Here is a 13,071-nt window from a genome sequence, read left to right as displayed (position 1 = left end):
TTCTCTACTGTTTTGTTTTTTGGAGTCTTTTTTGACAGGCAGAGTTAGTGAGAGAGACAGACAGAGTTGGGTCTTCCTTCTGTTGTTTCACCCCTCAAGTGGCTGCTACGGCCGGGCGTGCTGTGCTGATCTGAAGCCAGGAGCCAGGTGCTTCCTCCTGGTCTCCCGTGCGGGTTCAGGGCCTAAGCACTTGGGCCATCCTCCACTGCCTTCCCAGGCCACAGCAGAGAGCTGGACTGGAAGAGGAGCAACCGGGACAGAATCCGGCACCCCAACTGGGACTAGAATCTGGGGTGCTGGCGCCGCAGGCAGAGGATTAGCCTAGTGAGCCGTGGCGCGAGCCTGGAGTCTTTATTTTTACAAATAAATCTTTAGGGACTGTGCTTAGAATTGTTTTAACTTTATACAGTACCTTGAGGAAAATCAACATCTTTATAATATTGAGTCTTGCAATCGATGCAAGTAGTACAATCTTCTGTTTACCTATATCTTTAACTTTTTACAACCATGTTTTATAGTTATAATTTTAGAGATTTGAATACCTTTCATTTATTTCTGGGTATATGGTATATTTTGCTACATATTTTTTTTCATTTTTGGTGTTAATATGTAAATTGCAGTATCTTTTTATACATTACCCTTACATCCAGTGACGAATTTATAAATTCAACTATTTATTCATCTTGTGGGTTATTTTGGATTTTCTGTATATATAGCCTTGTCAATACCAATAAGAGAGTCTTACCTACTTTGTAAGCTTTTATCTTCTATTTATTTTTCTTGCTTTATTTCTTTACAGTAAGGAATGATAAAGAAGAACATCTTTGCTTTGTTCTGGATTAAACCATTTCTGACATTCTAGCCTGTTAGTCTTTTCATTTTGCTAAATTCAGTGTGCTACTTAAAAAATTATTTCTGGGGTAGTAATTTGGCCTAGAGATTAAGACACTTGCTCCCCATCCAAGTGCCTGGTCAGTACTTGGCTATGGGTCCCGACTCCAGCTTCTGGCTCATGCAGACATGGGGAGACTGCAAATGACAGCTCAAGTGATTTGGCTTCCATCAGTGATGTAGGAGACTCAGGTTGATGTCCTGGCTCTGACTTCAGCCTCCTAGCCATTGTCGGTCTTTGAAGTGAACCAACAGATGGAAGATCTGTTTCCCGGTCCCTCTGTTTCTCAAAGAAATAAATGCAAAGATAATGAGATTTGAACAACAAAAAGAATGAATACTCTTACACTGTCTCCAGCCTTTCTGTAGTAAAGAGTGCTAGAAACATCCTGATCACTCCCCTTTGTCTCTTCCCCCATTATTTCCTTGAATACTTGGAAGTAGAATTGTTGGGTCAATGGAAGGTATTAGAACATCTCTGCTAATATAAATATGGTAGAACTTGTGTGCAGGTCTGTGGGAAGGTACGAGATCATGCATGTCAGGGCTGGTGCTGTGATGCAGTGGGTTAAAACCCTGCTTGTGATGCCAGCACAACACTTTCATGGTCTCTTCCTCACTCTGTCATTCTGCCTTTTAGGTAAATAAATCTTAAAAAAAAAAAAAAAAAGGAAAAAAAAAGGGCTATGTGTGGTTTACTAGCCCCCATGGGATGCCCAACTTCTGGTCCAAATTCCAAAGGAATAGAAGAGATTTATTTATTTATTTTAAGATTTATTTTATTTGAAAGAGTTCCAGAGAGAGGTAGAGACAGGGAGAGAGGTCTTCCATCTGCTGGTTCACTCCCCACATGGCCACAATGGCCGGAGCTGAGCTGATCTGATGCCAGGAGCCAGGAGCTTTTTCTAGGTCTCCCACGTGGGTGCATGGGCCCAAGGACTTGGGCCATCCACTACTGCTTTCCCAGGCTACATCAGAGAGCTGGATCGGAAGAGGAGCAGCCAGGTCTTGAACCGGTGCCCATATTGGATGCCAGCGCTTCAGGTCAGGGCGTTAACCAGCTGCACCACAAAGGCCAGGGCTTTAACCAGCTGTGCCACAGCGCTGGCCCCAGAAGATATTTAAATTAGTGCCTCTCAAACATGTATGCTGTCACAGAACCTGGAACTCTTTTTAGATCTGTTTTTTTTTTTTTTCTAGTTTAGTTTTTGTAAGATGTCAAACATAATGGAAAATTGGGAAAAATTAGGCTAATGGGTAGAAGTGTCCATATATAGAACATAATGAAATGAGGAAAATTTTAATGTACTCCAGAAGCCATGAAATGCATCACAAACAAATGGAAAGACTTTTTTTTTTTTTTTTTTAAATTAGGCAGAGTTAGACAGAGAGAGAGAGAAAGGTCTTCCTTCTATTGGTTCACCCCCAAAATGGCCACGGCCGGTGCACTGCACTGATCCAAAGCCAGGAACCAGGTGCTTCATTCTGGTCTCCCATGCGGGTACAGGGCCCAATCACTTGGGCCATCCTCCACTGCACTCCCGGGCCACAGCAGAGAGCTGGACTGGAAGAGGAGCAACTGGGATGAGAACCCGGCGCCCATATGGGATGCCGGCACTGCAGGCGGAGGATTAACCAAGTGAGCCACGGTGCCGGCCTTGAAAGTCTGTTTTTAAGAGGAAAATTCAACATAAAGAAGTCAGTTCAACATAATTTATAATGTAATCTTAGCTATAAAAAATTAAACACACTGAATTTGGAATAGAAAACTTAAAGATCCAGATGGCATAAGAGTGTGATAATCATAACAGATGTTTTAAAAACATAAAGCTTGGGGCCAGCACTGTGGTGCAGTGGGCTAAAGCCCCGGCCTACAGCACTGGCATCCCATGTAGGCGCTGGTTCAAGTCCCGGCTGTTCCTCTTCCGATCCAGTTCTCTGCTATGGCCTGGGAAAGCAGTAGAAGATGGCCCTAGTGCTTGGGCCCCTGCATTCGTGTGGGAGACCCGGAGGAGGCTCCTGGCTCCTGGTTTCAGATTGGCACAGCTCCAGTTGCAGCCAATTGGGGAGTGAACCAGTGGATGAAAGACCTCTCTCTCTCTCTCTGCTTCTCCCTTTCTCTCTGTGTAGCTCTTTCAAATAAAATGAATATTTTTTAAAAAAGCTTGTGCAACTGAAATGGCATTGAAGCATAAAATAACCAGGTGAGGATTCTCCAAGAAGGCTTAATGGAGATGCCCAACATTTTTCTCCTTTTCCAGAGAAGAACCAAAATAGCAAGTAAATGACTGCAAGTTTAGGTGAGTGCCTACAGAACAGCATGGATGACACAGAAACACGCAGGACATGGAGACACGAGATGACAGCATAAAGAGAGGAACAAAGTGCACTGGCAACCGAGACTCCAGCCCCCATGCTGAGGAATGAGTGAATGGGAGAGCCCCAGCAGACCTCTTTTCCAAGGATGCTGGATGTAGACAATCCTAGAAATCACAGCCTTGGAGCCTAGCAGGGGAACTACCTGGAGCATCCATGGTTCCCTTTGCTTCAGGGAAGGAACTCAGATCCTATCCCCTTACCCTCTGGAGATGGTATTACATCATATTTTAAAAATCTATTATGTAATGAAAAAGTAGAGAGACAGAGATCCTTTGTCTGTTTACTCTCCAAATGCCTGCAAAGCCAGGGCTGGATATGGCTGAAGCCAGGAGCCCAGAACTCAACCTGTGTCTTCTACATGGATGGCAGAAACCCAACTTGAGCCATCACTTGCTGATTGCAGGAAGCTGAAATCAGGAGTAGAACCAGGACTTGAACCCAGGCACTCTGATATGGGATGCAGGCGTTCCAAGTGGTACCAAATGCCTGCCCCATGACACCATCTTGAGAAAGGAGCCACACTTGGAATCTGTACTGCTGTAGGAGATAGAAAACCCTTGTATATCCTCATCCCTGGGGATCCATAGTCACTCCACTGCACAGGCAAGAGGACTACAACCTTATAAACCTAGCTAGACCCAGCAGTGACAGTGACCAACATTTTAGCCTACGCAGTGTCCTGCACTACACTGGTCAGGTAGTTCAGCACAGCAAAGTGGGTCCTATTCCCAAAACCATAAGAAGGAGTGATCACCTCTGCGGATACAGGACCATCTCCCCTACTTCCTCAACCCCCACCAGGGCAGTGCAAGCTCTGGTTTTGGTGGGTGTGAGCAGTGCTGCATGTTTGTCCCATACTCCCGCCCAGCCCTACTGTGGATCCTTCTGAGCCTGCCCTGGCTTTGAGCGAACTTCAACACCCCACTTTTGTCAGCATACAGATCACTGGAAAACAAGCATCAGAATTACGGTATACTATAGACCAAATGAGTCTTACAAAAATAGAACATTCCGTCCAATGGCAGCAGGATATACCCTCTTTCTACCAGCACATAGAATAGTCTTTAGGATAGGCCATTGATTAGGCCACAAAACAAATCCCAGCAAATTCAAAAAAATCAAAATCCTATCACATTATCCTCTCTGACCACAATGGAGTAAAACTAGAAATGGTCAGCCAAAGAGAAAATAACTCTAGAAATTATCCAAATACATGGAAATGGAACAACTTGCTTCTGAATGAAAAAGTTAATAGCAGTAAGCACCTACACACCCCCACCCTCCCACACACAGAGACATCAAATACACAACCTAACTGCATCCATCTTAAGGACCTAGAAAAGCAAGATACAACCAAGCCCAAAGTTAGGAGGAAAGAAATAAACATCAGAGCAGAAATAAATAAAACAGAAACTAAAATAGAAGATTAATGAAGTAAAAAATTTGGTTTTTTTGAAAAGGTAAAACATATATCTTTAGCTAGAGTAAAACCAGAAAGCAGACTTCAATAAATAAAAGCAGAGATGGAAAAGGGGACATTACAAATGACACCACAGAAGTATAAAGAGCCATTACAGACTATTATGAATGACTACACATCAACAAATTGGAAAACTTTGAAGAGGAGGACAAATTTCTACACCTGTAACTGACCAGGATTGAACAAAGAAAACCTGAAAGGACCAATAAAAAGCAGTGAGATGGAAGTGTAACAAGAAATCTCTGGACAAAGAAAAGCCCAGGACCAGATGGCTTCACTGCTGAATTCTAGCAAACTCTTAAGGAAGAACTAACACCAATTAATCTCAAAGTACTCCCAAGTAATCGAAAGGAAGGGAACCCTTCCAAATGCATTCTATGAGGCTAGCATTACCTTGATTTCAAAACCAGTCAAGACACAACAGAAAAAAACTATAGGTCAATATCCTGACGAACATAGATGCAAAAATTCTCAGCTGTATACTAGCAACTGGCATCCAATACACACATCAACAAAAGTCCTTTAATATGCTTAAGTATGAGTTCTATCAGGGATTCAGATATATTCAGCCTATGCAAGTCAATAAGTGTAATATATCACATCAACAGAAAAAAGGGCAAAATTCATATGATCACCTCAGTAGACGCAGAGTGCATTTGGTAATATTCAGCATCCACTCGTGACTGAAAACCTTAAATTTTTTAAAAGGTTTACTTATTTATTTGAAAGAGTTACAGAGAGGAGAGAGGCGAGACATACAGAGAGAGGCGAGACAGACAGAGAGAGGCGAGACAGAGAGAGGCGAGACAGAGAGAGAGAGAGGCAAGACAGAGAGAGAGAGAGGCAAGATAGAGAGAGAGAGAGGCGAGACAGAGAGAGAGGCAAGACAGAGAGAGAGAGAGGCGAGACAGAGAGAGAGGTCTTCCATCCGATGGTTCACCCCCCAGTTGGCAGGAACTGCTGGCTGGAGCTGTACCGATCTGAAGCCAGGAGCCAGGATCCAGGAGCTTTTTCCGGGTTTCCCACTTGGGTGCAGGAGCCCAAGGACTTGGGCCATCTTCTACTGCTTTCCTAGGCAATAGCAGAGAGCTAGACTGGAAGTGGATCAGCCCATAGCAGAGAGCTGGATTGGAAGTGGAGCAGCTGGAACTCGAACCAGTGCCCATGTGGGATGCCGGCACTGCAGGCCAGGGTGTTAACCCACTGCACTACAGCGCCAGCCCTATCCTTAAATTAGTGTAGAAAGAATATACCTCAACACAGTAAAGGCCAGATGGGACAAACCCATAGCCAACATGATACTGGAAGGAGAAAATCTGAAACCATGTCCTCTAAGATCTGGAACCAGATAAGGCTGTCAAACTTCACTGCTCTTACTCAATATAGCTTCGGAAGTTCTAGCCAAAGCAGACAAATAGGAAAGGAAGAAATCAAATTGCCCCTGTTTGTAGATGACATGAGTTTGTATGGAAATAAACCTGAATACTTTCACCAGGAGACTAGTGGAACTGAAAAACAAGTTCAGTAAAGTTGCATGGTACAAATTCAGTGTGCAAAACTCAGTAGCATTTCTACACACCATAATGAACTGCACCAGAAAGAAGTAATTACAAAAAATTGTAATGCCTTGCAATAAATTTTTTTTTGACAGGCAGAGTGGACAGTGAGAGACAGAGAGAAAGGTCTTCCTTTTTGCTGTTGGTTCACCCTCCAATGGCCGCTGTGGCCAGCACACCGTGCTGATCCGAAGGCAGGAGCCAGGTGCTTATCCTGGTCTCCCATGGGGTGCAGGGCCCAAGCACTTGGGCCATCCTCCACTGCACTCCCTGGCCACAGCAGAGAGCTGGCTTGGAAGAGGGGCAATCGGGACAGAATCCCATGCCCAGACTGGGACTAGAACCCGGTGTGCTGGCACCGCAAGGCAGAGGATTACCCTAGTGAACCATGGCGTCGGCTTACCTTGCAATAAATTTAACCATGGGTATGAAAGATCTCTACCATCAAAATTACATAACACTACTGAAAGAGGTAAAGAAAACAAAAAAAGATTTGCAAGATATAATTAAAATGTCCATACTACCCGAAGAGATTTCCAGATTCAATGCAGTCTCCATGAAAATACAAATTATATTTTCACAAAACTATTAAAAATTTATAAAATTCAATCTTGAACAAAAACAGAGTGGGAGGCACCAGAATACTAGATTTCAGGACATTCTACAGAGCTATTTCAACTAAAACAGCATGGTACTTGTATAAAAATAGTCACATAGACCAAAGGAACTGATTGGAGATCAAAGAAGTGAATCCATGAATCTATAGTCAACTTTGACAAAGTTGCTGAAAACATGCATTGGAGTAAGCACAGTCTCTTCAATAACTGGCAAGAGAAACCTGTATATCCATATGCAGTTAATTGAACTAAGATGCTCCCCTCCTTCTATAAAAAATCTACTCAAAATGGATCAAAGATCTAAATGTAAGACCCAAAACTAACAAACTACTAGAAAAAAACAAGGGAAGCACTTCAATACATCATCACAGACGATGTTTTTGAATAAGATCCCAAAAGCACAGTAAGAAGAGCAAAAACAAATAGGATTGTATCAAAGAGAGAAACTTCTGCACAGTCAAGGAAGCAATCCGCAAAATGAAGAAACCACCAACATAATGTAAGAACATATTTAAACTATTCTTCTTACAAAGGATTAATATTCAGAATATATAAGGAACCCAGAAAACCTAATTAGAAAACAAAAAATCCCGTTACGGAATGGGCATAGAGTATGAATAGAGATTGTGCCCTTGGACTGGCCTTCAGGGAGAAACATACACATTTAGCCCAATTCCAGGTGTGCGTTTCTGGTTCCACATGCCTAAGGAGCTATTTGGAAGGCAAATGGGACTTCTAATGGCAGACAATAAAGAAACAACACATGGGGACTCTAATACTGAAGTTACTGGTGATAGTAAAGGGCCCACTGAAGTAGCAGTTATGTATTGTCAGGGGCACCAATCAGCCAGCAGATGAAGCAGCCAACATTTTCCTATAAAAATCTCCTATCTGTATATGACACTCATTCCAATTTTTAGCTTGTCTAAAAATTGTCCCTACTGATACTAATTCAGACACTCATTGAGGAGAATCATATGGGTTTCCATCAGTGTATAAAAGTTGGTATTATAATCCTGACAAACATGTTTTCTATACCTGACAATTGTGCCTTTCAAATTGCTGAGGCTACATGTGACCATACTCATTATGGAAAGGAATTGTATTTCAATGACTCTTAAACAATCTGACTGGATACAAGGAATCACCCAAAAGTGTATGTTGTGTGCAAACACCCACAACCACCCCAAAGAGATGGGAGTGGGACTGCCATTGTTGTGCAGAGGGTTAAGCCATTGCCAGCAATGCCATCATTCCATATTTGAGTTCCAGTTAGTGTTCTGGCTGCTCTGCTTCTAATCCAACTGCCTGTTAATACACCTGGGAAACAGTGGACGATGACTCAACTTTTGGGTTCCTGTACCCACGTGGGAGATCTGGAGGCAGTTCCAGTCTGGCCCAGCACCAGCTGTCGTGGGCACTTGGGGAGTGAACCAGTAGATAGTAAACCTCTCTCTTTCTCCCCTTCCCTCTGTCACTCTGCCTTTCAAATAAATCTTTTTTTTTTAAAAACTTTTATTTAATGAATATAAATTTCCAAAGTACAGCTTATGGATTACAATGGCTTCCCCCCCATAACGTCCCTCCCACCCACAACCCTCCCCTTTCCCACTCCCTCTCCCCTTCCATTCGCATCAAGATTCATTTTTGATTCTCTTTATATACAGAAGATCAGTTTAGCATACATTAAGTAAAGATTTCAACAGTTTGCTCCCACACAGAAACATAAAGTGAAAAATACTGTTTGAGTACTAGTTATAGCATTAAATCTCAATGTACAACACACTAAGGAAAAAGAACCTACATGAGGAGTAAGTGCACAGTGACTCCTGTTGTTGACTTAACAAATTGACACTCTTGTTTATGGCCTCAGTAATCACCCTAGGCTCTTGTCATGAGCTGCCAAAGCTATGGAAGCCCCCTGAGTTCACCGACTCTGATCATATTTAGACAAGGCCATGCTCAAAGTGGAAGTTCTCTCCTCCCTTCAGAGAAAGGTACCTCCTTCTTTGATGACCCGTTCTGTCCACTGGGACCTCACTCGTGGAGATCTTTCATTTAGGTTTTTTTTCCCCCCAGAGTGTCTTGGCTTTCTATGCCTGAAATACTCTCATGGGCTTTTCAGCCAGATCCGAATGGCTTTAGGGCTGATTCTGAGGCCAGAGTGCTGTTTAGGACATCTGCCATTCTATGGGTCTGCTGTGTATCTCACTTCCCATGTTGGATCATTCTCTCCCTTTTTGATTCTATCAGCTAGTATTTGCAGACACTAGTCTTGTTTATGTGATCCCTTTGGTTCTTAGTCCTATCATTATGATCAATTGTGAACAGAAATTGATCACTTGGACTAGTGAGATGGCATTGGTACATGCCACCTTGATGGGATTGAATTGGAATCCCCTGGTATGTTTCTAACTCTACCGTTTGAGGTAAGTCAGCTTGAGCCATGTCCTGAATTGCACATCTCTTCCCTCTCTTATTCCCACTCTTACATTTAACAGTGATCACTTTTCAGTTAAGTTTCAGCACTTAAGAAGAATTGTGTATTGATTACAGTATTCAACCAAAAGTATTAAGTAGAACAAACAAAAAAAAATACTAAGAGGGATAACATATCAAGTTGCTCATCAACAGTCAGGGTGAGGGCTGATCAAGTCACCGTTTCTCATAGTGTTCATTTCACTTTAACAGGTTTCCTTTTTGGTGCTCAGTTAGTTGTCACCTATCAAGGAGAACAAGTGGTATTTGTCCCTTTGGGATTGGCTTATTTCACTCAGCATAATGTTTTCCAAATTCCTAACAGGGATCACTTTTCAGTTAAAATTTAAACACCTAAGAATAATTGTGTGTTAATTACAGAGTTCAACCAATGGTACTAGAACAAAAAAAATACTAAAATGGATAAAGTTTACATTGTACATCAAACGTCAGGACAAGAGCTGATCAAGTCACTGTTTCTCATAGTGTTCATTTCATTTCAACAAGTTTCCCCTTTGGTGCTCAGTTAGTTGTCGCCTATCAGGGAGAACATATGATATTTGTCCCTTTGGGACTGGCTTAATTCACTCAGCATGATGTTTTCCAAATTCCTCCATCTTGTTGCAAATGACCAGGTTTTGTTCGGAAATAAATCTTTTTTTTAAAGCCCAAAACATAAGTGCCCCAAGTCCTAGGCTCACAGTTCTGGGGACGACTACCTGGGGGTCAGCAAACTGATTTGACTGTGATGTCGACAGCCCAGGGGACTTAAGTACTTGGTAAAGGGTGTGGATATTTTTACCAGTCAGCTGGAAGCATACTTGATTCAAACCAAAAAAGCTACAGAAGTCAGTAAAACATGACTTAACCACATCATCCCAAGGTTTGGCCTCATTGCAGGCGACCACTGGTCCGCATTATCTGCAGCCATCCAGCAAGTTAAGATCGCCTTAGAACTTTCTGCTGGCAGAAACAAGGGGAGTCTGTGTGACCCAACAGCCCTGCTGAGTTTGGGTAAACATGTCCAGCCATGAAGTGACCGACCAACTGGACAGCCAACAAGCGGGAGTAAGGACTGCTGAAACCTCATGCGACTGGTGGATGGAGTTCTCCAGCTTCTGCTGGCTTTGGCTGACTTACCCGTCTGCTTTCCTGTTCTTGTTTTCTGCTTATTTGGTCTCCGTCTTCTTCGTTTTCCAACCATTTTCGTTTGTAGCCAAGAAAGCGCGAGCTGGACCTCCTACTGCAAGACCTTTCGCCTCCATAGGAAACTGCTCCCCAGTCCTTAAACTTCATTTGCGTCCTAATTGAAGCCCTTTAGGTATCATGGCCCCAGTGAAGCAGGAAGTATCCAGATGACAGTGACATCGTTCCCCCTTTTGATTCCATCAGTTATAAACTGCAGGAGAGCTCAACACACCTCTTTGCCCCACAGAAGCAAAACAAGTAGCCTCGCATTGGCTAAATGCTTGCTGAGAATAGCCAGGTGTTCTTGCAAATAAAGGGGCGGGAAGGACCAGGGGGAGGCCGTTGATTGGATGCAGCCAAACTCAGTGGTTAACACATTTCATGCAGAAGAAGCTTGCAAGTCTGATTCAGCTGTGGCTGGTTTGTGGCACCTGTGCTGAAGCCGGGCTTGGCCCCTCACCATCACCTTCCTGATATGAAGCTAACCCCTCTCTTTATGTTAAATCTTCAACACCAGATGAACATGAAATAATGTAACACACATGACAACTTAGCAGGCATGTGTGCCTACTCCTTTCTGAAATGCATAACTCTGTCTGGAACTTCCCTAAACTTAATGAATATGTATAACTTCCTTATAAGGAAGCCCCAGGACCTGTAACTTCCAGCTCCTCTGGGAGCCTAGTAGTTAGTTACTGGCCTCGCGCCTGAATTGTGCAGATTTAAATATAATCTTTTCTACTCCGAGAGCAAGCATTGTGGGTATGTTTGATTGGCAAAGGCAGCTGACAAGAACCCATGGATTTTCTGCCTGGTTATAATACCACAAGGAAATAAGCTGATGGATAATTTAATTAGCCCCATTAAATTATTCCACCATGTATATATGCACAGAAACATTGCACTCTTCCCCACAAACATATAAATATAATTGTCAATTAAAATAAATTTAACTTAAAAAGGTTCCATGAATCTATCCATTTCTGATAGATTTTCCTGTTTCCTGGCATACAGGTCCTGCGCAGGCAGTCAAAGCCAAAATCAACTATTGGGATTGCATCAAATTGAGAAGTTTCTGTACTGCAAAAGAAACAGTCAGGAGAGTGAAGAGACAACTGACAGAATGGGAAAAAATATTTGCAAACTATGCAACAGATAAAGGGTTAATAACCAGAATCTACAAAGAGATCAAGAAACTCCACAACAACAAAACAAACAACCCACTTAAGAGATGGGCCAAGGACTTCAATAGACATTTTTCAAAAGAGGAAATCCTAATGGCCAACAGGCACATGAAAAAATGTTCAAGATCACTAGCAATCAGGGAAATGCAAATCAAAACCACAATGAGGTTTCACCTCACCCCGGTTAGAATGGCTCACATACAGAAATCTACCAACAACAGATGCTGGCGAGGATGTGGGGAAAAAGGAACACTAACCCACTGTTGGTGGGAATGCAAACTGGTCAAGCCACTATGGAAGTCAGTCTGGAGATTCCTCAGAAACCTGAATATAACCCTACCATTAAACCCAGCCATCCCACTCCTTGGGAATTACCCAAAGGAATTTAAATTGGCAAACAAAAAAGAGGTCTGCACCCTAATGTTTATCGCAGCACAATTCACAATAGCCAAGACCTGGAACCAACCTAAATGCCCATCAACGGTAGACTGGATAAAGAAATTATGGGATATGTACTCTTTAGAATACTATACCGCAGTAAGAAACAATGAAATCCAGTCATTTGCAACAAAATGGAGGAATCTGGAACACATCATGCTGAGTGAAGTAAGCCAGTCCCAAAGGGACAAATACCATATGTTCTCCCTGATCGGTGACAACTGACTGAACACCAAAAAGGAAACCTGTTGAAGTGAAATGGACACTATGAGAAACGGTGACTTGATCAGCATAGCCCTGACTGTTAATGAACAACTTAATACATTATCCCTCTTAGTATTTTTTTGGTCTGTTCTACTTAATATTGTGGGGACCAACTCGGACTAGACTGTTACTGGAATTAAGACTTATTCTATGCATCTGCTCTCCCACAATATGGCGCTGGGAGAGAAGAAAACAGCTTCTACACAGCTGCCTCCAGTTCAACCAATAAACTGTAGGACTTGCTCCTGATTGGAGGAGAGCAGCGTACTCGGCGTGTGGGCAGCCGAGTTGGGATTGGCAGAGGAGGACTATAAAGGAGGAGAGAGACGGCATGCACCAGGAACATCTAAGGGGAACATCTAAGGGGAACACCTGTGCAGCCCCCGAGAGAGCCGGCCGGTGGAGTGCCGCTCCCCTGCCGAAGTGGGGAATGTGGCAGGGGGAACCGCCCTTCCACGGAGGTGGAAGGGACAGTAGCCAACCCGGGAAGAACCAGCAGCAAACCCGGGGAGGGCCGAGCAGATGAAAGAACAGCGCAGGGTCCTGTGTCGTTCCTCCATGAAGAGGGGGAGTGACATAATGGTGCCGTGACTCGG

The sequence above is a fragment of the Oryctolagus cuniculus genome, chromosome 16 (assembly GCF_051225735.1).
Source record: "Oryctolagus cuniculus isolate XC-2025 breed Fujian yellow rabbit chromosome 16, ASM5122573v1, whole genome shotgun sequence".
Lineage (NCBI taxonomy): Eukaryota > Metazoa > Chordata > Mammalia > Lagomorpha > Leporidae > Oryctolagus > Oryctolagus cuniculus.
Note: the sequence above shows the minus strand (reverse complement) of the source record.